This window comes from Falco biarmicus, chromosome 11 (genome assembly GCF_023638135.1).
Source record: "Falco biarmicus isolate bFalBia1 chromosome 11, bFalBia1.pri, whole genome shotgun sequence".
In the NCBI taxonomy this organism is placed as follows: domain Eukaryota; kingdom Metazoa; phylum Chordata; class Aves; order Falconiformes; family Falconidae; genus Falco; species Falco biarmicus.
In genome coordinates this window covers 20,416,320-20,442,256 of record NC_079298.1, presented here as the reverse complement: position 1 = coordinate 20,442,256, position 25,937 = coordinate 20,416,320, and the positions used below count along the sequence as shown (strand labels likewise).

Sequence of the window (25,937 nt, the reverse complement as noted above, 5' to 3'; positions counted from 1 at the left end):
ACTGAGAAGTACCACATTCAATGCTCTGAACATGCCTTTTCTTTCAAGTTACTGATACTCACAGAAAAGCTACTGTTTTGGCAGAGATCAGCCGTTATAAAACACAAAAAAATCCTCTGTGGTGTTACTGTCTAACACCGTGTCTCATAAAAATGAGAGGCAGTCTTTTTTCTAGCTAGTAAAAATCAATTCCAGGAGCTGAATACAGGTTTCTGTCCTCACACGTCTGAAATATTTAAATGCTCTGAGTCTTAATCAACAAAATGAAAAACTATAAAACTACACACAGTATAAGGCACATTCTGACTGATAGGCTGCAAATAAATCTGTTATTTCCTCTCTTAAATCCATAATTACATGCATTGGCATTTGATTTCACTAAACTAATAACCACAGAAGTTAACTTCTATTTTATTTTTGCAGATGCTTAGAAATCCAGTCTCTACAGTATTGTAATGTTTTTGGGTTTTCTTTATTCCACAGTTAAACTGAAACTATTTAAGGCTTTTAAAACCTACTTTTAAAGCCTACTGTCCAGAATATTCCTTGGAGTAGGTAGATAGTATTTTCATCACTAATTTTAACCTCCCTTTAAGGGTGCCAGACTGGGGTTGGGGTTTCATGATAAGCTGCAGTGATGACACAGTAGTAAGGAAAAGGAAAAAAAAGAAGAAAAAGAAAAAAAAAAAAGAGAAAAAACAGAAAGAAAGAAAAAAATGTAAATGGCAGTCTGTGACTCGCTGACATAGGTGGTCTCCCCTCAAGACCAGTACATGCTCTATGCACAACTCCAATGCAAAAAAAAATCTGTAAGCAGGGAGCTCAAACTGAAGAATAAAGTATATGCATCTGGAAAGCCAAATCATCTTAATTTCTCATGGTGAAAACACGCATCTTTTTTCCCCAGCCCTCTTCAAGGCTCACAAGACACCAAGTGGACCTTGAGGCTCAGCAGAACATGGGATTTTGGTACACCAAGATCTAGACCCAAACTAAAAAACTCGTTCTTGAAGGGAAATAATTTTCAATTCCAAATATGGAATTCCAGGACACAGTCTCCTTTTTAAAATAGCATATTTTAGTTTAGTTTTAATAAGCACAGGTTATAATTCAAGCCTATTGCCACACAATCTTTAGGGCTGCACAGCTACACAATATGAGGAAGATTTTTAATTCCAGCAAATAATCTTTTTTCCTCCCAAACCCTTTGACTCCAGTTCTGTAACCTGGATGATGCTCTAGGATAACATTAACCTCTCCCAGCTCCATCCATTATCTCCAGCTACCTACTGGGTGCATTATCTCTCCTGGGGGGTGGGGGGTGGGGATAGAATCTTTAAACTAAAGAAACACAACTGTTCCAAGCACAACTGTTTCTTGCTACCTTCTAAGATTTTAGGTGGAAAAACTTCTGAAAGCAGCATAGTACTACCTTTCTTTTCATTGCTTATGTGATATGGAGCTCTAGAACTAAAACCAGTTTATTTATTTTGCAGTTCCATAAGTTACAGTGAAAGCGGAATACAAAAATAAAAAATTGACAACGACAATATAGTTGCTCTAAGTTACAGGCCTATGTTAAATCAGCAAGGATAACAACTAATTTCATAAATCATATTTCTTCCCCAATTATGATCCTTTCATTAGTCTTAAAGAAAAGTTGTAATAGAAAGAACTCAGAATGTGATCAACCTGGTGAATTTTTCTGACATATTTCAGACTAAAAATGCTGAAATACAAAGTGGACATATTTGGGTTATTTCATAAGAAACTGTTCTAGCTTAAATACAGAAGTTAGAGGAAAAGGAAGCAGCAGATTGGTATGTCACTAATGTTCATTTACATCCTACTTCTTCCTGTACTTACTAATAAAAACTTCATCTGTCTGCCCCTGTAATTCACTGGCCCTCCTGTTTTAAAAGCGTATTTAAACTTAAAGCAAATCCAAAGTTAGAACAAACAAATAAAACCAGAACTGTAGCACATGAACCTCTCATTTTACTTTCAGGTTCCCAAGACTCCAAACAAGCCCATTTTGTTACAGGAAACAAAAAGATTCTTGAATTAGCCTTGTCACCGCAACTGGTCAAGAATTTCTTTTTTTAAAAAAAAAAAAAACAACAAAACAACAACAACAACAAAAAAAACCCAGAACAAAAACCAACAAAATATTTCTAGTTGAAAAGAAAAAGTGCTACCATGAACAAAATTGTTTTCTTCCTTCCCACAGGAAATTAGGGAGAAGAAAAGTTTTCCCATAACTAAAAGGCTTTGCTAGCTTGCTTTTGATCAAATGACCATAGGTTTAAATTTATTTCCGCTGTATATTTTACTCTTTCCACCACCCATTTCTACTTCCTTTGTTTTTCTACTTCTGCAGTATCCTATTAAAGCAATTAGAACTTAATGTGATAAGAATGGATTATGAGATTCCTTTTAGCCAAGGATGCTGCGAATATCAATTGTTCCACAGTCTGCAAAGACCAAAAAGATGGCACCAGCCTTTTTTTAATCCTTCCCCACAGAACCAAGTGTAAGAAGCCCCAAAGCCCTTGTAAAATAATGCATAAAGACATTCAGAAAAGAGCCTATGAATGGATTTATGCATGCCGAGCACACAGACACATTCATCACCTGCACTGGTTATTCAGTTTCTGATATTAAGAGAAATCTACAACAAACTGAAGAAGGTTGGAATCTAGTAATGGAGGGAAATTGTCCCCGCTACTGTAGCTGGGAATATTACAGCTATTCCTAGCCCGGTTTGCAGGTCCTGGCTAGGAACAGCTGGCTGAGGCACTGCCTCTGGATAGCTGTAGAGAAGCTGCAGCCCATTTGAAAAAGAGGAATTAACTCTGCTGCTTTATTCCACAGGGGATTAGTGTGCTTTGCTCTACCTGACCCAACTCAAGTTACAAAACCAGTTTTAGGTACAGCTGCGATTAGAGCTTCTCTTCTCAAGCATCCTGCAAATCAAATCCCCAAATTCAGCTAAGCATGGATTTGTGTGTTGAGTGCCCCTATTGTCTGAAAAGCCCAGGAATCATTTAATGATCAAATACAACACTGTATTTCTATAGTGTTTCTCTACTGTATGAAACGCTTTGCTGCTTCTTCAGCGACAGAAGGAATTGCAGAACATTAACACCAGCACACAAGGACTACGCTGCAGCTTACAGCATTAGACACTTTCTGATCAGTGCTTTTGTCTCAGGAAGATCAGAAAGAGATTTAAGATAAGAACCTGCACAGAAAAAGATCTCCCTTATTTTCTTCCACCAAATTAGAATGACAAGAATTCACACTCACTATTTCTTCCCTAAACATCTGACATCAACCAAATCTACCAGTTTTAGATCAATCCGTAAGATCTGGGTTGGTTTATTTTTGTTTGGCTACCCCTTGACTGAACAAATTGTTATTTTGTTTGGCCTCTCTGATATTCCAGGCTAAGCAAACTTCTATGAGATGGGACATTTATCTGTATGATAAGACTTTCTTAAAATTAATTGCCTGTCACCCTGAAGGTAGTATTTCAGAGACAGCATACCACAAGATGCTCTGTGGGTGTAATGGATGATAACTACATAAGGAGAAAACAAAGAAAACAAAGCTGAAGGAGATTTCTATAGAGAAAAACATCCCAACTAAGGAACAGGAGTTCCACAAAAGCTTTTAATTATAACCAAGTCTCACCATATAAATATATGTGGAAAATGGTGATGCTGTTATTTAATAACATACTTAACATGATTAAGGAGGATTAATTAGGACCACTCACAGACACATTATTTGAGAAACAGACAAACAAAAAAACCCTCACCAAAATCCCCACAACTAACCCATCTCCCCAATTCCCCCATCCCACTGCCCAAATTGCACAGCTAATTTTGAACTTTCCCTTAAAGGGAATATATAATCTCTGATATAGACTGTAAATAAATCCCCCACCAAGGAATCATCATCTTTATGAACAACATCAACCTGACAGTAACTCAGTAAATGAAGAATTATCAAAATCTGATTTCTCTCAGACTGCACACAGAAATATTAGGCTTCAGTAAACTGGAGACAAAAATAAGATTCTTGCTTTGTAACCAATGTCAAATCAGTACCCATTTAAAAAAATTAAATCTATATAAAACTTTTTTCTTTTTTTAAACCTTCAAAAATTCTGCCCTTCTAAGCTGGGCTTTTTCAGGTTGTGTAACACTCTAACCTACTTTTAGATGCTGCTATTTAAGTGTTTACACTGAATCTTCCTTGTTTATCTGCTCTTTGAAGGTCTAGTGCTATACACCACTCCTACACAGATGGTTTTGTAATCAATGTGATATTTAAAAAGCACTGTTAGTGGCTATAATTTCCATAACAATAAACTCTCAAATCATACCTCATTCTTGCCTTGCCGTAAATGACGGGAGAGGTCTGTTTAAGGATGACTTCTCCAAAACAGGAGCCCAGCGTTGTACTTCTGACTAGCTCCCCAAAGCAACCAAAGATTATTAACACAATTAACTCTGTGTTTGCTACACGAGAGTTCTGTGTCCACAGAGCACAAAGTGAGCAACTTCCCGCCAGGACTGCAGTACACCTGAGAATGCTCTTACAAGAGGGCTGCTTTGACAAGAAGTACAAGCTTCGGGTTTTATTCATACTTATCCCCAGACCACAGAGCGCAGGGTAGGTGCCTAATATCTTTCAGAATACAGCTTGTCAGTTTTTTGACCTTGAAAAGTTCAGAGATCCTAAGCTGAATGTTCTGCAACACTGCCCCATCCTCACTTTGCACAAGTTAGTAGCATGGCAGACCATACAGGGCGTGAGAGATGGGAGAAGGAAACAAGGGTGGAGAGGAGAGTGGTCCTTGAGCATCCTTCTGTAGCGGGTACAGAGCTCAGTATTATAACCGTATGTGTTACAGTTCAAGTCAGTTATCCACGTGATTTTACAGTTATAAACCAAACCACCTAGCAAGGCAATATGCAAGAAACCAAGAGGGGTGACTAATGAGGCTAGACCCCAGCAGAGGCAAATACTGAATTTACGCTTTTCATATCTGTAATTAACAGTCCGCAAACACACGGGCATTTGACAGGCAATTTCTTTTGGGAAGAACACAAATCTTGCATTGCACAACTGAACAGAAATCCTACAGCAGAGTAAGAGGGACCTTGCAGAAGAAGGCAAAGAACATGCCTCGGCGTACCCTGGCACATGCATTGCTGTTACAGTGTTGTACGTTACATTGCTGTTACAACCGCCAGCATTAATGCAATACGGATTCACCCTTCTTTTATTGACAGTACCAGCGATAGCAGTAACAATGCTAAGGCTGAGTGATCAGATTTCTGAAAACATTTTGTTTTACCTAGCCAGACTAGAGCGAAAAACAGTGAGTGGACACTTTGTATCTCATTCCACCAAATTCCCAAAACATACCCAAACCAGTAATATTGAAAAGACAGCCTAATTTGTATGTGCAAGACCCCCAGTTCAACAGTAAGCACTTTTACTCAAACACAGACACAACTGAAAGTTACTGTAGTTGATTCAACCTTCGCTGACATGCATGTACAGTGCGATTAAAAGTTACACCATCCAATAAACTCTATCAGCTGCTTGTGCTCAAGTGTTACACATTGAATTCCTTTGCCGTTTCAAAATTTGCTGTTGCCCTATCTTTTAGCCAGCGATGTTTCTGCAGTGTTTTCATGACCACTATCAGAAGTACAGGAATACACAGTAAACATCTGGTGCTTCTACTGACCAAAGCACTTTGGGAATTTATCAAGATGCAAAAGCAAGCTGCACCAAAATAAAAGCACATCTGGTAACTCTAGTCTCTAGAGGCTGCTTTTCATCACTAAAAAAAACCCCCCAGTGATACAATTTTTTAAAAAAAGGTAATAAAAGAATTGAAAGAGAAAAAGGAAGAAAATGTAACAAAATTATATTTCCTTTTCAGTTTAGAAATCTGAACACAGAATGGTTAAAAATGGTTGACCCTAAGATGTTACTTAAATTTGCTTTTACATAAATAAATCCACATGGCTACAGAGTTTGTTATACAAAGTAGCTTGATCTCAGGTAGAGGTGGCACTCAGCAATGCATGCAATTCCTCTGAGAAATACTCCTTTCTGATCCACAGCCACACACACTGCTGGTCTGACTCATCTTGTTCTGGATTCACTTGGAACTGGGGCAACTTCAAAAATGGCAAGAAATTGAACCTGGCATAGAGTTGCTGGCTTGATGATTTTAAGCCACAGAATGTAAAGATACAAATCTTATTACAGGACATATTAGTACTTTTAGCTACACACCCTAAACGTACATAAAGAACAGGAAGGAGCATCTACCAAAGAAAAACACGTCCCTGAAGTTCATGTTGCTGTAGGTTTTTACAGCCCCTCTTAAGGGCAAAATGACCTCTCCACCCTAACTCATGGTACTAAAGTCTAGCTTTACTTAATTTCTAAACTGTATTCTCAACAGAATGGAAGCAGGTTTACTGAGTAACTGAAGTTATTTTCAATGAATACTTTCCTTCTTTTTATTTTTAATGGACATGCCAACAACCTTGCACTGGAACATTTGCGACATCCTCATGGAGATACTGAGCCAAGAGCAGACAGAAAGTTCCTTTAACTAAAGAACAGGCTCCATTGCTGCCTACCTGAGCTGGTTCATCTCTTCACACAGAACAGCACACACACACAGACATGTTAAATCTAAGTTTCATATATAAGATTTGCACACCTATGAGCTACTGTATTTTCAAGTACCTGCAGTGACGCTTCCATTACATTCATTAGTTAAAAATGACCTAGGAAAGGTCACACTTAAAGTAAGAAATTAAAACAACAAAAGCAAATTACATGCATGCGTGCAAAACAAAACCAAAAAACACCCAGGGACACAAGAGGCCACATGTAACCAGCCTCCTACTTGCACATCAGACTACCTCTATTTCTGCCAAGATCTTTTCCATGGCAAGAGCAGTAGGAAGATGCATCAAGTGCAACTGAAAATCAGGACATGAAAAAAGCACACTTTAATTCCACCTTCCTTTTTACCCATTATGCCAACATAGAGCTGCCTTGATTAAAAAAAAAAAAAAAAAAAAGAGAGAGAGAAAAGCAAGTTTACAGCTCAATAAATAGACTGCACCCTCAGTTTTCAAATAAGAGTCTCTGACTCTTTATGGGACAATAGTCAAAGTACGTTCCTACTTAAATGTCACACAGCTTCTTTTCTCCCCAGGGAGAAGGGGAGACTTCCTCACTCAAGCTGAGGAATAGCTGTAAAGCCATGTCACAAACTGCTCGAGACAACTGCTAAGCAGCCTCCGACACCCCTCCCACCATCCCGTCTCCCCCCACTCTGGGCAGACACCGCACCACAGATAACCTGCTCCCGGCTCTACCTGCAAAGATTAAACCACTGCTATCAAGCAGAGAGATCTTCTATGCTTCGGACATCCTGCCAGATGGGTAATAACGATGACTTCTCATGTAAAACTCTGATCAACAGATGAAGGATGACTTATTAATGCTACCGCATTCCTGCCAAGCTTCCAATAGCTGAATCTCCAGTGGGTTCATGCCAGGAAAAATGCCTGCAGCTGAAGCATTTATCCTCAAAGGGCTTTATTTAGGTTTATTTCTTTTTCCTCTTCTAAACTTAAGCTGCTTTCTGTAAGAGGTAAGCTATTTACTTAGCCCATCTAGTCCCATAATTGTTTGGTTCAGTGTGTGTACTTAAGAACAAAAAAGGCATTACGCTACAACACATATTTTGGAAGCTGTTGTTCTGAAATTTTGCTGATGAGTTCAGATCACCTCCTTCCTTTTTATGCTTTAATTTCTAAAAACCCCATTCAAAGTTGCCTTAAGAAAGAATGTTCCAAAAGACTTGCTGTCTTCCCCGAGACTGCAGCATTCCTGCTCTAACAAGCAAGCTTCCAGCTCTGCAAAAAGGTTCAGTAAGGCTCAGTTACCTGTGTTGCTTGCTGCCATTCACCAGCACCAACTCATCCATACATCCTCCAATTTAAATATTTACTATTGCTAAATTTATATTATGATTTGACCCAGCTGGAATTGTAACCTCTGCACTGAGAGCTCTCCAGCAGTGAGCGGGCAAACAACCCTTGCCCTTGAAGGCTTACAATCTAGAAGTGATTATTTGTTAGGCAATGACAAGCATGTTTGTGGCTGTAAAATTCAAAGCAAAAAACCAAACCCCATCAGGCTCCCAGAAAAAGAAAAAAAAATGGGACAGCAGCACGATTAAAAGTATACTCAAACTTACACTGCTACCTTTCAAAAGGCTTAACATTATGTCCAGATAAATCCAGTTACCGCATTCCTATATACTTAGCCATATGCCTTCCACCTGGTTCAAGGATGACTCTTATCCCAAAAATAAGGCACTAAACATAACAAACAGATCTTGAAATCCACCTTTCCAGTAAAACAGAAAACAAAGCTTTCTTTTCCAGTCAAATCTGGTTTAGAACAGACAAGGAAGCTTTCTGGGTACATACTTCACTTCAACTCAAATAAACAAAATAAAAATATAGAAAGGAGACATTTTATTCAGTCTCATCTACGGACAGATGCCACTCCTGCTCCGGCACTTATCACCTTGCCACAACTACTACAGCCTTCCCCACGCACTTGCAATAATGTTTTTGGCAGCCACCCTCACAGACATGCAGTCATGTACCATGTCACTGTCTGTCTGACTTTTACAGCCGATGTGCTATCTGCTTGGATGGCCAAATGGGGAAATTTGTCCAGAGGCAACTTTTCTTATTCTGCAGGCAGCTTCCCTTACCCCAGATGCTTGTGATTTGAACTTGTTTTGGCAAGTTACTCATCACTAAACGCAGCACAACAACCACTCCCCAGCTGCTACAGAAATAAAAGGAGAGTTGCCCTCTAACTGGAGGAAAACAAAACAGTCAGGTTTTGTTGTTTGCCACTGCTTCCATACACAGCCAAACCAAGTAATTTTCACACCCTCAGGCAGACCCCAATCAGGTCCCCACGAGGTTCTGTGCAAGTGCAGGTAACCAGCAAAGCGAGTTCAGAACCCACCACTAGCATCATACTGACCCTGAAGAAGGGTCCTTTCCTTCTAACTAATCTTATAGCCCTTCCACCAGCATGCCAAGATTTCAAAACCAGGGGAAATGGGAAGTTTGAGCTTGTGATTTCAGAGTCCTGGCTCTCATGTGCCTTCCACTGAGCATAACGCAAGGCTTTCAGAAAGAGGTGCAATCCAGCCCTCCTTGCTGCCTTGGTGTCCTGTACAGAACAAGGTGGAGAATCAGGACTTGTCCTAAGGCAAATTGCTCTTTAACATCATCTCCAGCTGTATTTCTATAGGCACGTGTGATGGACAGGGCATCACCTACTCACATAGATGAAGCAGGAACAAGTTACAAGATATAAGCAACATTTGCTTCCATCTTGTAACAACACCAGAAAACACCAGCCCTGGTGCAGTGGTGGTGGGAGATAGGACAACTACAGTGTTCCTCTCCCTCAGCCATGCAGACCTCCTCATACTCCTGAGCAATCAGGTGATATGGCCCTATGGGCCTGACAAACACCCCTTCTTGGAACAGGGTAGCCTGGAGGCAACCTGCAACTATCAGGGGACAGCAGGGATTACTTGAGCTCTTGGTTTGCATTTCAAATTGTTGATTCAACACAAAACAAAACCACAAAATGGCCACAAATTGCCCACACAGTGACCTGCATCCCGTCATAGCTGAATGCAAGTAATCTCCCATATACCAGATTTATTCATAAGTTTGACTGGCACTATTTTAACAAGGATCTAGTCAAGAACATTAGGACAACTAGCCAACTGCTTTATTTATATGTTCCTGTTATCTCATCTGCACACTTGGACTACTGCCTGTGCATGTGGGTGTACAACAATAATATACATATGACTACATTCCCATAAACCGTCAGTTAAGAGTTTAGGATTTGTCATGTCCAGACCAAAACATGAACAAAACCATCCATTTCATTTATTCATTTATTATAAAGTTTTGTAACAGCCTGTCTTTGACCAAGAACTCTGCCTGCCAAATTATGCCTCAAGTATCTTTTCTAAAATTAAGAAAAATGTCATCAAGGCCCAGAACTCCATGATAGTTTTTGTTCCCTTTTAGGCTAAACGGCAATTCTAATCTCAGTTTCAAGTTCCTTAAAGACTAACAATAAACCCCCTTCTCTTAAGATATAAAACCACCGAGCAACTTTGGATTAACAACTAATTAAATGATTCCTTTAAGCCTTCACTGGTTTCAGTTTCCCAAGAACAGACTTGCTTTAGGAAACCAAAGACGAAGGTCTGTTCTCTACCCTCATCGCAGAGCTTGGGACACCCACGCACAGCACCCATTGACATCGTAACAGACTCAAAACGGTGACTTTGAGCAGGCAGGTGACATGCTACTGCTGCAAGCTCCAAGTTCTTGCACGTGGACACAGCCACATCCATGTTCACTGTGAAGTGGCCCCAGATCACAAGGCCTTTGCAGATACATCAAAGTTGGATCGCTGCTCACCACACGTAAGCAGGCATGAGATGACTGTTATTTCGGGTTTGAAGCCAAGAAAGGGAAGAGCCAGCACAACAGCTGGCTGGCAATCAGACAGTGGTCTTTAGGCTTGATTGAAAGTTGCAGCCTTGTCCCAAAATGGGGCTAATGGCTTGTGCTGCTCGCTCTGTACGACTGGCAAAGCTACTGCCAGGTTAAAACATGCTTTAGAAGACAGACCATTATAGCAGTCCTGCTCCTGACTCATTAGGGGCATCCTCTCTCTGCCTCATCATGCCATGCATCAGTTGCCACTACCTTTCACAATACTTGCATCATATGCTGTATGCTCCTTCTGCAGTGCTCAGCTCCTAGGGTCTTTCAGAGTTCCTTTGTATTCAAACTAACAAAAAAAAAGTGATTCCTGGACAAAGAGCTAGACTCTTCTAGCACTTGATATTTGCATGGCTTAAAAGGCTCAATTTCCCACTCTCTATTAAAGCCTTACTGCATTATGCATTGTGTAAACCTGCCTCAAAAAGATTACAGCCCGAGAATTCAGCTGAATTGCACAGGACTTCACGCTGTATAACATGACAGAGTGTTTGAGGAAGGCAAAGTTTCAAGCTTGACCAGTTATAAAAGGAAGAACCTTTAAGTCCGTGCTGTGGGCTAGAAATGGGAATAAAACACCTTTAGTCTGCTACATTAGCAACGCTTAGACCACAGGAAAAGTCACAAAGTAAAAATATCCTAAAAAAGTTCGCAAGTATTATCAGTGTGTTGGAATTATTCCTTAATACATGACTTCATTCTAAAAAGTGATTTAACAAAGATATCATTGAAGGACCTAAGCAGGCAATTTTGCTATTTCCATGTGGATGTACAGTTCACAAACTATTTCTCTCTGGAACTCTTCCTCAGGGAGCGTAGCTGAGGTTTCCACATAGAGTTAATCTGGGGATAATGCTTCTTACTGCTCTGTATAGACATACTTCACTGATACTTGCTTTGTCAAATTAAGAAAAGCAAGTTGTAATAAAGCTTTACTTCCACCTCAAAGGCAGAAGATACAACTGGCTGTATATATACAAGAAAAACAAAATGAGTAATCATGAAGTAGCTTTGAAACAAAAACAAAGCCCCCGTCAAAAATTAAAACACTCATAGAAGTAAAGGCCAAAAGGCTTAGACCAAAAGATCTTAAGTTCCACAAATAAGAGCAATAATGCTATTGTGACTCATTTATTATGGAATCTACTGCTTTTAGTTAACAAAAAACCCCAAACTTGTGTGATGATGGCACACTTGAAATTATCCAGTTACATAAAGTGATTTTTTGCTTCTGAGTTGCTGTTTGTGAATAGCTGCAATTTGAACAGAGATCTGAATAAAGATCCTTCCACCTCCTCACTGTAATACAGACTCAGAATGAAAGTTTATTAGCAATGAGCAAAAGCATGTGTCCATGCCAGCAGCATGTTCCTTGGTAGAAGCCCAAAGACCACTTAAAGTCTACATTTTCAAGATGTCTTAGACTACATAACTTATTTCATTACTTTCCCCCCCGCAAACAAAGTACAAAAGCAGCTTCAGTTTCCTCTATGATCCCCTGTGACTCTTGAAACTCCTGTGGGCAGAAAAGAACACCAAGAACTATGAATACAGCTCGTATTTGGCATTAACCAAATGTGTTTAATTTATGATTTACAATTATATTACAAAACACACATATACACAAATGTGTCTTACAGATCAAGCAGTCTTTCCACAGTTAGCAAATGATGCAATTTATTCAGTCATCACAGTCCAGATCAGACCAGTGACACTGTAAGACATCACACAAGCAACACAATAGCATGTACTGAAGAACTACTGAAAACTCATTTAACAAATAAAATCCTTCTCGTAAAAAAATCCCATGAGAGTCTTTTGCCACAGTATATCATCTGTGTTTCAGACTCAGCATACCAAAATATTTAGCTTTTTCTACAACAAAGAATTTAACTTGTGTTGGAATGATTGCATGCAGGGAAATACATAGCATTCATACAAGAACCACAAAATATCACACTTATAAATTGTGCTTCTTGATGCAGCTCTCTAAGAGCTAATTCATAGCATCTATGACTTTAACATTGTATTTTTCTCTGTTCAAAGGTCCAGTATCCCTACTTGATGCTTTTCCAGATTAGTGCTATATCAAGTTAGACAGCCCAGGAAGGCAGGACTGAGCTGTTACTTTTATCCTTGCACTTAACTTGAAGTCCACTCACTGGTCCCATCTTTGGACCACGAATGGCATGACCACAAAATAACCATTCCCACCTACAACGACAGAGATGCTAAAATGCTCATCTTTTACATTTTCTCAAGTTATAAAACTTTTACTGCAATACCATTTTTCTCGTGTTCTTGTTTTAAGACTTCCCTCCCTGCTGCACTTTCCACCAAGACTACCCAAGACTTTTGGATAGTGCAAAGCTGTGGGTCACAAGACACATCCAGGAGCTGACTGGTTTTCTCTGAGCATGTACATGTGTTTCTGTGTGGATACAGTGACAAACACAGAAGAGCCCTCTGCTCTTCAGGTGACATCTCAGGAGCACACCGAGGTAGACACTACCAACAACGCTGAGCAGCTATCCCAGTGCTTGGAGACCATGAAAGGGAAGTAGAACAACAGCCTTCACAGTCATTATGCCTGTACCCATATGTCCCCGTCAACAATTTATGTCCATTAGTATCTACTAGATGCAATTGTCACACACAGAGTTATGAGTGTGCCTGTGTGCACCTCCCCATAACACTGGGAGGGGAAAAAGGAAGAAAAAAAAAAAAAGACAAACATTTTTAACTCTCAATTTAAGAATAGAAAAAAGCTTTCTCCAAAACAAGTGTCAGGAGGTAGTTAATAAAGGAAATTGGAGACTTTTGCTTGACAAAAAACCCCACAATTATGGCTTTTTTTCTCTCCACATCTTAGATCTCCTTGCTCCATTCCATTCCCCTCTCAGCTTCTGAAGAGCTCAATCCTCAAATAAAGACCGTGCATTTTCTCTGCAGATCACTTACTTTAAATACAATGGAGGGACACTGTGCAAGCATGATCACTGAAAAGCTGAATGCTCAAAAGCAGTTTGTTACTTTGATCCACGCGCATTCTGTTTGTAGATCAGCATGTAGGCCCTGCAATCAGAGGCTCAATAACACATTTTAGCATGCAGGGTGTTTTCTCTCTTTATCACCACCACCCCTTCGTACACACACCCTCTGTGTTCCTTCAGCCGGCACTATGCTCCTTCTTATATTAAATTTAGAAACAGACCTCTGAATCACCAGTTCCTGTTGTTGAAAGTAGCTAGAAGCAGATGTTACAGCAAAAGAAGTTTCCTAGTAAACAATTATAGAATAATCTGCCCACTACGTTAGACCCCATCATTACAAAATGTTTTAAAACCCTAGAACAAGAGGGTTTATAGATTTACATGAAACTAAATTTTATTCCTGGGTGCCTAATCCTTCCTACAATCATATTCTTACCCACAATGGTGTCATGCAGCAGCAAGTTCCAGAGGTTAGGTGTCCATTATAAAAAGGAAAAAAAATACCACCACCAAAACTCCCTCAAAAATGTTGCTTATAAACTCATTGCTTGTGAGCCTCCCACTTGCACTTACTCCATTCTACTCTGCTTTTTCTTGTCACTTCCTCAGCTACACCTTCCAAGAAGGGGAACAGTAAGATCTGAGCTACTACTTTGCAAGAGAAGAGCAGCACCAAGATTCCAAAACTGGTTACATGCAAGAAAGATCAGTTTCAGAGAGAGGAGAGCAGAGTCAGACAGCGCTATCCCCAAGCTAATCCACCCTGCAGTGAGGAATTTCTTCCTAGTATAAGCTGAGTGGAAATGCACCCAAGTTGTCTGTGAGGAACTGTATGCATGGTTAGGAAGCTCTCAGCAATCATGTGCGGATTCCAACTTCTTCTGTTGCTCTTGAAATATATTAACAGAGGAACTACATATCTCAGGCCAAGAAGCACCATCCATGTATATGACTCACATGTATGTATATATATACATATACACACTATATATATATATGTACTTCCCATCAGAGGCACCAGCTGGTGCTCAATTATTCAGCATATGAGGAACATTTCATTTTGCAGGTTTGTATAGTCCCATGTATGAAGTACTGCAGCCAGAGGGACACCACAGACCACCAGACTCAATTATTCTTGTTTTTAGCCCAGTGGACTACATGTAATTAAGCCAAATCTTTGCTTGCCTAACATAACACTTCCAGAAATGCTTTCAGCCCTGGGAACATTTTGGGTGGAATCCACTACTTTCCTTTGTCATGTATTTGTTCCAGTGCTTGTGCTCTCTCACCATTACAAATGCTTGTCTAATTTCCCATTGCCCGATTTCAGCTCCCAGTCATTAGTTCTGTGTTACACCTGGTTTTGCTGTCTTTTAGCCTGCAGTACGCCCTCCATCACAAGGTGCTTCCCACCAATTATCAAGTCACCCCATTTATCTACCAAGAAGCAACATGTTCAGCAACAGAATGAGCTTTTCGGGCTCTCCTTGTGGTACCTGAACACCACCCAGCCTCCAAATATCTCCTCTGACTGTTCTCTGAACTCGCGTTTTCAACATGCTGCTCAGTACCCCAGAACCACACACAATTCACCTCCTTTTGCCCACCAGCCCTATTTGTACACCCAAACTTCCACAGCTTTGCTGCCCTGCAAGAAGGCAGTAATGTCCAGTTGTTTGCTCACTGTACCCTCAAGTAGTCTTCCCCCCAAGCTCCTATTCTGTCACTACTTTGAAGTACAACATCTGCATGCCCCATGATCTTGCATCAGGCTACACTAAAATGCATTTTTGATTGATACAACTCACCAGGATCCCCAGATTACTCCCTACAAGCTGCCTTGTCCCCGTTTACCACATTGCCTAGCATGATCCAGCCTGCAAACTGCATCCGTCCAGATCCTGTCCTTGTCTCCAAGTACTTGATGAAAAGGTTCAATGGAATCTGGCCTCACCTCAATCATTAAAACAGATTTCTAGAAGCATTCCCATTTGATAATGATTCACCACCAATGACTAACTTTTAAACATCAGTTAGTCAGTTCTTAATTCGTTTACTTTTGCAATACCACATAGCCCTAAACGTGTCAGGACAGGAGTCCCAAAGGGGTATGTCAAAGTCCTAACTGACTGCCTTTGCTGCTGCCAAGCAAGGGAACTATAGGTAGCACATGGAAGGAGTTAGGAAGTAGTAGGGGACCACAAGGGTTGGACTGTCTCCCTGCCCCTGTATCAGATGCTTTTTGAAGATACGGCTTTACTACACCTCATACAGGTCTCTCTCTCAAGTAAATCTTAATTTTCTAGCATGCCACCACATATGATCAGACATTTCCCTTGAAGTGATGCAGACTAGTATTAGTCTGCCTGATGTTTTATCAATTGAGTATTCCATTAACTTTTCCAATATTTTTATGAGGATTAATGTCAATCTAGCTGGAATATGGTTAAGTCAGTCACCCACCGTTCTGTTTTTTACTTTGGCACAGTTAAGACCCTCAATACCAACATTTATTAAAAACTGTCCGCAGGCCTGCAGACTTTTCAGCAAGCTCTTTTGAACAACGTAGTCATAGCACTGCTGATTTACATATGTCTGTCCCTAGAAGGTAATAAATCTTTATTCATTAAGATGGATGTAATTCTGTGTTGGAATGGTATTGATGGTATCACATTCTGCACCTTCCCCAATACAGAACAGTATTAACAAATATTTCTACTTTTCTTGCATGAGTTAATTTATTATCTCCATCTAGTAACTGGAATTATTCGTTTCCTAACATAATTCAGCTGTAGAAAATATGCAAAGTTAATTCTCTAACTTACTTCCTAGTTCCTAATGTGCGCTAATTCTCATGTAGTCATTATCCCCTTAATTACTGTATTTCACTTTGAAATTTCTAAATGTGTCCTGAAGTCAGAGGGCTGTTAGTGTAGCGGTTCACTTTTTTTTTAAAACCAAAATTTTAGCTTTTCAGCTATTTAGTATCTTCTTCTAGAGATCTCTGCTTTCCACTCATATTTTTCTTCCTACATAACGTCAAGTTCCCCATGATGACAAATACGCTCTTCTGAAGCATTAAATATAATTTCTTTGGGGCTGCTCTCTATTTGCACATCCTGTTTGCAACTGGGTCACACTCATGGTCCCATGGCAAACACCAACGGCCAGTTGTGTGATACAGAAGTCCACAGTAGCTATCTGGGCTGAAGAGCTGAAACATGAGCTGACTTGCAAGGGGCTGAATTTCCAAGGCACTTAACACCTTCTCATGATGCCAACAGGACATTAAGCACCTTCGAAGCAATAAAGGCAAACAAACCTGTATGTTTGCCGATTAGCTATTCTGGACATCTCCAAAGAATATTTTTTAAAAAGATCTATATTAATTCCTTGTATTCCTTGACTGTAAAGGTAAGGCATTTACCAAGCCACCAACCTGGTGAGTCAATCAGACTGGATAACAAACATATTCAGGCTCCTCCTCATCAGCCTGACTCTCACCCAGGTTAATAGCTTCTGCATATGACCAGCCATCTGCTGCTTGTTTGATGAACAAGGCAAAAATGAACTGACTTCAGTCCTATCCCAGTATGTCACTACCACAGAAACTGCAGTGCTCCTCTGCAGCCTCAGCAGAGAAGAAAGGCAGCGCAAAGCACACACACTCTGAGTGCAGAGACAACATTCCTTGTCTACCTAAGGTAAAAGCATCTATGCTGTACCTGGATTTGCACATGCAGTTGATTAAACTTCAGTATGGAATCAGTCCATAGCCTCTAGGACCAAGCGTTTCACAGGGCAATAAAACTTAAACGTATTCAGCAAAAACCCACAACATTTGGTTTTGTAATTGCCACGATAGCAGGAAAAACATTCAGAACCTTCCAGTTTCACAACTTTAAATAAATATGCTAACTGTTCATACACAGGGATCTGTTAGGTATCCTAGAAGGTGGCAGTAGCAGTATGCAGATGTAATTCTGCAGTTCAACACACACGATGGACTTTACATATCAGGAGTCCTACACAGTTCCTGAAGCACATACTTGCATGCATTTAGTTAGAGTAAAAATTCCGTATGATGTTTAACAAGAATCTAAATTCAGTAGCTGAAAAGGAAATAACCTGGGTTGGGTTCTTGCAGGGTATTGGTACAACCAAAAACGACTAAGGAAAAACACATACAGTGGCTCAGTCATTCCTCTTATTAAAACAGCAAAATGGGAGGGAAAATGAAGGAGGGGGGAAGAGTCTGTAGCAGTACATTAAAAAGCAAAACACAGAGCCCTACCCACACCTTCTGCAACAAATTCCCCCTAAATTAGGCAGCAGATATTCAAAACGACCAGTCTGCAGACAGTTCAGTCTGAAGTGTACGCTCCCTGTGCTGGATTCCTCTGTCCTCTCCTCTCACACTTGAGGTAAACACAGCTATCCAGGTTGCAAAAAGCCTCAGATACTGAAACATTCAGCCTTTTTCTACTACTCAGATTTTGCCAAAGTGCTCTGCTTCATACACATATTTTAAAAAGCTTTGTATGGGATGGGAAGAATCTCGGTTTGGCTTGGAAGTCCAAGATTTACTAGGAGGACTCACTCCTCTAACTTACTTCCTCCTCCTCCCCATCAGCTTAAAAAAAAATCTCACAAGACATCAGCAGCTTTACCCACCTAAGAAGTGCATTCCATTCCCTATGAAAGATTAAATACATGAACTACAAATTTCTCCTGAAAATCTCAGTCATGACACAGTTAATGACAAATTTGAGATGCTGTAACAGTGTTTCAAAGGTCTATTGCAGAGACCGAAGTCAATTCACATTCCTCTCATAATTTCTGGTTAAGGTTAGCAGAGTCTGAAGAAGTTGCTTGATTATTAAATGCAGATGAAAGTACAGAATGCCTTTAAAATACAAGTGCTATTCCGACTAGTAATACATCTGCATCCACGTAAACCCTCCAAATCCTTAAGAACAGCCTTCCTATATAACATAATCCACTTTGAGGCTTTCTCTGCAGAAGGCACTTTGGATTACTTCGAGATAAAAACCATACAAATTAAAAAATTGATTAAACTGTTTGAGACTCTCTACAGATGCTCTTTTCCAGAATCTGAGTGACTTTCAATTATTAAGTCTCAGAGACGTAGGGCAGTTGAAGCCATTAACTTTAAATTCACACCTTCAGCTGACTCAAGTATTATTTATTTCTCAATGGCATGTGAAGACAAGCCCTTAACTCCAGAACCACACACAGGATTTACTTGGGAGTAACTGTCCAAAATATCTCCCTTGGGAGACAGGCCCAGACAACACAACACATCAGGATGCTGGTTCAACACCAAACCATTCTAAGAAGAATGCAAGAAACCACACAATCAGAAAAGCTGGAATTCTTGTAAATAAATTCATGACTAGGTATTTTCCAGGTTTGTTTTAGAAAAGCATTTCCAACAAGCACCTAGCCTTAGTTTGAAAAGCCTCTTATGACACAGTTTTCCAAGACTCCGCTCCATTCCCTCCCTCCCTCCCCCCCATCCCTACCCCTTCTCTGCAAGCTGCATCCCCCAGCTGTTCTTTCCCAAACCCCAGCCTGCCACCCCGACAGCAAACACACCGGGCACAACCTAACACAAAAAGTGACAATCCCTTGTTCTACGATTTCAAGCATCACCTGAATACACCGCAAAGCAGCCTGGAACAGGAATTGCAGGTTCAGATCCAGCAGAGGTGCCTCGACTTCAGATGCTCCCTCCCCCGCAGCTAGGCTCTCATTGTTTTTTCCTGGGGATACACTTTCAGATCAGAGCCACTGCCTGCTGCAGATACAGATCAGCTTTGCTCATCCCACAGTTCTCTGTCACTGACAAAAAATAGCTCTGGAGGAGAGGAGGAGGTTTTCAGCTGTTTTCTTCTTCCAGTCCTCTAGCTGTTTCCTCTGTCTTTGTCCTCTCCTTCCAGCTTTTATACCTTGCAATAAGGGAGAAGCCATTTTCTCATGTTCATGACTTGACGCAGAGTAACTCCTTTCTTACTCTGTGGAGTCAGTAAATACCAGATCTGCCTTTAAAACAAATCTAATAGTAGCCACAACGTTCCGGCAGCACCTTCAACATCACGAACGCCAGGCATTTCATGGAAGAGCAGAAAGCTGCTGGCAGCTTGTTTCCTTACCGAAGGCTGCCCAGAGAAGCAGCTAGAGCCAAACAGGAGTGGTCTGGATAGATGCTTCTACCAGGCACCACTGATACCCTACAGGGCTCAAACGAACCACAGGAGAGGGGCATTTTCCTAGGCAGGATCAAAAAGAGACGGCTTTAAGATGGCTGGAAAGCATGTAATATACTATTCTTCAGTTTTCTTATAAACAGTAACTTTATTCTTCCTGAAACATTGATCGACATTTGATCCTGTTATGAACAATTCCAAGGCCTCCCCCACTGAGCATCTAAGCTGCATCACATTAAAGCTGTTCCTTTCTCCTTGCCTCTAGCATATTCCCAACATGTAAACAACTCTGCTGTGCACACAAGCAAAGTCACAGCTAGCTAGTGAAAGCTACAGCACTAAGAGCACCATAGGAATCCATACAATCCCAATAACCCATTATTTTCACAGGGCACTGTATTTATTAACTAGAAGCCAACAAAAAATGATCCCATTAGGAAAGCTGAAAGAATATTGCAGAGTAATATTTTTCATGAAATAGTCATGTTTCACAGGCTTTGTTACCACCACCCCCCATAACCCAAACATACAAGAGAAGCCAGCCTGAATGATAGAAGAATTGCTAGCAAGGCTAGGACAAAGGCAAGTATCAGAAAATCCATGCAGGCTTACTGTCTGAGGATTTCTCAGCTGATGTGACACCACATGACAAGTAATGTTCTTGTGGCCAAGCCTGAAAACCCTACAGGGACTATTTCAAGTTCAGCTTAAAAAAAAAAAAAATAAAATAATCAATCTCACATCTCAACTATTCAGAAGTGAGGTAATTAGCAGGAGATACACCGTTACAAAAGGTAACAATGTTTAATGCAGAAGCATTGCCTAGCCACTTATTTTGTGTAGGTTAACTCTTGCTTTACAGGCTCTGGACCAAGCATAGGAGGCAAGCTGCCCTGGTGAACCCTGCTCCTGGGGGCAAGTTTCAACAGCCAGACCCACCCGCCCTGCCCTGGAACCCCCTTACAGCACCACCGCTCTGCCCACACATCTCTGCAGGCAAGTCTCTGAGGAGGAAACACAGGTCATCTCTGACCCCTATCTCATCCGTCCAGGGGTGCTGCAGTGATCCCACAGGAAAAGCAAATGTAACTGCAAGTACTTCTGTTTAGGGCTTTCTCCGTGTTAAGACATCTCCAATGGCAGGAATCCAGAGCGAAGCGGCTCTGGAGCAGTGAACTGCACACAGCTGCACCGCCAGGCTCAAACCCTAGGACGTAGGGCAGGTCAGAGTACCTTGCCACATACCCTTCTGACCAGTGCCTGATGCACAAATTTTTGCCTCTTAGGTTAAAAAAGCCCAATGATTTCTCACTGTCCTTCTGTCCACACCTACTCTACAAACTGGAGCAAATAAGTCATGTCCCAACACCCACTAGCTTCCTTTGGCTTACTTCACACATCCAGAAATGTCAGACTATGAATTCCAGATCCTGCTTCTTCCTTCCACGATGTAAAGTATTGCCCTAGTCACACATATCCTTCTCCCTTCCCACTTCTTGTCAAATTCAACTTACCCATACTGCCACCAAGCAAGTTTTATCTACTTGAAGCCATGAAATTATCCACTTCTTCGCAGCACCACTCCAGAGCAAACTGCTTTCCCATCTTACTCTCTATGACCCAGCAGGTGAACACTCACTCAATCCTGCACAACATTTACCCAAGGAGGTTTTACTGGCGTAAAACAAGCATTCAAGGAGGTCTAGTTTTATAAATAAAATCACATATCCTTCCGTGTACCTACAGTTTCTTCATCATCCCCACATTTCTCACTTTCAATCCTTTTAACACAAATTAAGAGAGAGAAAGAAAAAAAACCAAACAGCCTTCCCCTTCCATATTTTGTACCAAGGCAAATGGTTGTTTTATTACACAGGTCAAACCACCTCTTTTTACAAAACTAACTGGAGTCTAACTCCAATGTTATCCTTGCAAAGCAGTCCTGCACACTCTTTTTCCACTCAAAAAACACTACTCAAGGTACCTCTGCGCCACAGGATAAATGTTACAAAGAATTTATACAGCAGTGCAACTGAATCTTAAATTCTGACTAAGGCAAATTAAAGTTCACGGTTAAAGTAGGCCAAAGTGTATCGCTATCTGCAAGCTGGAAAACACAGACAACTCTTCACAGACTCAGGCCTTGAAAAGTACAAGGTTCAGCTGCTGCACCCCACATATCTAACAAAATACAATGTCACAAACACCAACAACAGAAGGTTGCAGCTACATCTCAGTGCCAAGTGTCTGACAGCCATTGCCCTTTCAGAGGAGCCTGATCAGAAGACTATCGCTGAGCCACGGCTCAGGATTTACTGATCAAGGAGCCCAATGAACTGAAATGTGAAGCATTTCAGCTTTAAATTATGAATGACAGCAACAGCTCCAGGTAAAATTACTACACATTTTCATTCACCTTTCATGCTTAAAAATGAATAAAAATTAACAAAAGGTTGGAGAGTGGCTTTTTGCACACTGCCAGCAACAAAGACCTCAATGTACATGCACCATGCACTAAACACTCAAGATTCAGTACCAAAAATGCTCAGGACTGCACATAGCATGGTTTTAATTAATAAAATTACAAAACCCAATTTATTGCCTCTTCTAGGATCAGAGCCAAAAGATGTACCTTGTATCAAAGATCTGCCCCAGACAGGAGCACTCAGAGGGTATCAATTTACATCTTCCAGGATTTCAAAAACTTGCTGAAGTTTCCATGCCCTTCACGAATGGGTTTTGATTGACCCCTTGACTTTGGCCTACTGCACTTGGAAAACTCCTCAAACAGAGATTATTTATGCTAATTTAACTGAATTCAAAAGGCCAATTTAGAGTCATCCCTTCAGGGTCACATTGCATTCATTCTGGAGCATTCTCCACTTTTACTATTATCCCAGCATAAAGGCAAAAAGGCACCATGGATCTAGGGCTTCCCGTTAAGACACCCAGCTCAAACACAAATCTGTAGAAATGTAATGCCTTGACTGAGACAAACCTATTGAGGTAAAGCAAACGAACCTGTACGCAAGAGCATACAAACACTGAAAAAATACCTTTGCCCATGAGGCACCTAGTATACCAGTGGAACTCAAAACTGTTATGAAGCAAGTATAATTAACCCTAACACTCACACCAAAATAATGGGAACATTTGGCTCTTTCCAAGTGCTGTAACCTCATCAAAACACTCAAACCAAGTATGACATTTATCTCTCTATAAATAACGTGTAAGTAAGAAAAGAAAACCCAACATTTGCAGTTCAGGGAAAGACATCAAAACAAACATGTCCATAGTACTCAAATGCTAAACTACATATGGGAATCTGATGATCTTTTGAATGGCTGAAAGCAGGGACACAGAGGAAAGGGGATTCTTGGCTTTAAATTAATTATTAATCAATCTTTCCAGCTATCAAACCCCTGCAATGACTCATCCACTTTCTTTACCAAAGTCTAAATTGTTATGAAAAGACTACAATTCCACTGGAACATTACCCTCCTGAGTGCAATACTTAACCCTACATATGAGAAAGGATTTTAGTACGTTCATTCCTGTCTCCCACAAAAAGATCATGTTCTCATTGAACCTGAAAAATCACAAAAAAACCCCCAACCCATAAAGCAAAACAGTATTTGTAATTTTTACATTAAGATGAAGTCCACCTCAGTTATTCATAGCAAAGCCAGTATTCTTCCAATGACGGTATGCACTGCAAGCAATGAGAGAATTCACATCATCAGAAATCCTCAATAAACATGCCATTAAACAATCCAATTCCCTACACTCATACAGACAGTTTCTACCGCCTATAAAGGAATTTAGTTTTATGGAAGCATGGCTTGATAGGAGTTGCTTTTTAAGCTTACAAAATTAAGAACTTGCTCCTATACCTCACACCCATGTAAACCCCTTTTCAGAGGTAACAGCTCTATTAAATAAACTAAGCTGCAAGACCGGAGCTCAGTTGGTGATATGCATGTACAGAGCTTGCTCTTTTCCTGCGCTAAAATTGTATCAGAACATTACAACACATTTGCATATCTCCCACACATGTAACTTTTTGCCAGCAGTTAACGAGACGAGGACATCAAAGCTTAGAAAACGTACCAGACAGAGATAGAAGGAGAGGGTGGAGTTTCCTGTAGGAACACCCAGACTGAAGTCCAGCAGTTCTCAGGGAAGGTGCTGCTTCTACCAGCCCCGACGCCTTTGCCTTCGTATCAGGCTCCCAATTGTCAATGTCACATGTGAAACTCCACCCAGGAAACCAAAAGCTTCCTATTGTTTCTCCCCTCTCCACAGCACTCCTGGCCACTATCAGGAACAGTGATACCACACCACCCTTTTTCCATGAGGATGGTTTCCATTTTTCCCTTTTATTATGTTCAGCCTTGGAGCTACAGTAGAAACAGGAAAAAAAGCCTCTGCTGGGTTCTCTCTCCCCTAGTCTCTCCCATATGGTTTTCCTGGGAATACTTCTAGTGGTAGCCCACACTGCTGCCCTTGATTTTAACCATGCAGAAGTAACATGAAACACACGTGACTTGTCTGTTTTCCAGCTACGGAAGTTTTGCAAAAGCATCAATTAAAACAATCAGACCTTCAAACTTTAACCTAGCAAAGCTGTAAAAAAATTACAGGTAGCAGGCCCCTTGGAAGAGTTTGATAGACACATTGATACGCAGTTATTTTCAGAAAAGCTTTTTGTTAAAAAATAAAAAAGATGACACTGCTGAAAATTTCTGGCACCTTACCTCCTCCTATAAGCTCCCAATGGAAAAAAAAATGATCCAACTAAAAGGAAGTAATAAGAAGTTACTATCAATCATAGGAAAATACCTTACCTCCCATAAATAAAGTATTACTAAGGTATAAGAGTAAGTTTAAGTGATTTTCAAAGTAAATAGTGGAATCCAGCGTCATAATTCAAGGTGTTACACATACTACACATTGTAACTTGGATGCTCAAGTTATAGAGCCATGACTCTCCCTCCGATTCCTTCCAGCAGCCCATTTCTCCCAGTCCCACCCTACCACGGCATCCCTATAGTGAAGCTCGGTTAAAATGCAAGTAGAACATGTCAATTAATCTGAGGCTCAGGGAAGTCTCAAACATTGTGTAGGGAAAATTGAAAACAAGATCATACAAGTAAGACGGTATAACAACAGACTAAATACAATAGTCCCCACATTTAATAATAATTGTTTATTAATGATCATGTTAAGACAGCTGCAAGGAAAGTGCCTTTGTATCATAATTTGATGAAGACCCAACTAGAAAGAAACGAACACTCAAAAATTACATTTGCTAGTATCAAATCAGGCCAAGTACACACCACGCACATGGGGATAAGACACTAACTACTCTAGGAAGCAGGCTTCCTGACACCAGCACACTTACTTAAAAAAAATCTACATTATCATGGACTAGGGAACAGAAAAACGCAGAACAGCGCGAAAGGAAGGCAAACCCGGCTTACAAAATAGCAGTGACTCAGCTCCTGAGGACTAGTCTGTGGCTGCTCTGAAAACAAGGTGCGCATTCCTTATGCGCCCTACAGACATACAGAACGAAAACAAGTCCATCCTCTACATATACCTTTAACATGGTAGATGACATTACAAGAAAGGTGTGAGGAAACACCAGTAACACTGTTTAACCCATTCAAACTTCAGAAAACATTTTCAACCACTGCTGATCCACACAGCCTGTCAAGACTATACAAATCTATCCATGCTTGGTGTATTTAATAAGCAAGAAACATATCTCTGGCCTCAGATCAATCAGAAACAGCTTATCTTGGGGATACCTCCAACTCTAAAAGGTCAGCGAGTTATTTTTAAGAAAATCTTTCTAAAATGCCATGACCCTTTAGCCTGCCTAGTTCTATCATCTGTGATCAGACTATCCAGAAAGCCAAGAATAAGCCCCAAGGCCTTTTGTGACAAGCTGTGAAACACAGCCATTTAATATTATAAGGAACACTAAGGAACATAGCTACTTCGAGTATTTATTTGGAGAACAC

The 25,937-nt window shown here is 40.5% G+C and overlaps 1 protein-coding gene across 6 annotated transcripts in view; it reads right to left on the bottom strand.

Annotated features, from left to right (window-relative positions):
• LRRC8D (leucine rich repeat containing 8 VRAC subunit D) overlaps positions 1-25,937 on the bottom strand; it is a 53,815-nt gene that overhangs the window by 8,275 nt on the left and 19,603 nt on the right. Inside the window, exon 1 of one of the 6 annotated variants that reach the window (XM_056355771.1) lies at positions 24,019-24,040. The exons of the other annotated variants lie outside the window; for them this stretch is intronic. The gene's annotated coding sequence lies outside the window, so the exon portion shown is untranslated. Of the gene's footprint in view, positions 1-24,018; positions 24,041-25,937 lie in introns of those variants that run through there. 6 annotated transcript variants of the gene reach the window in all.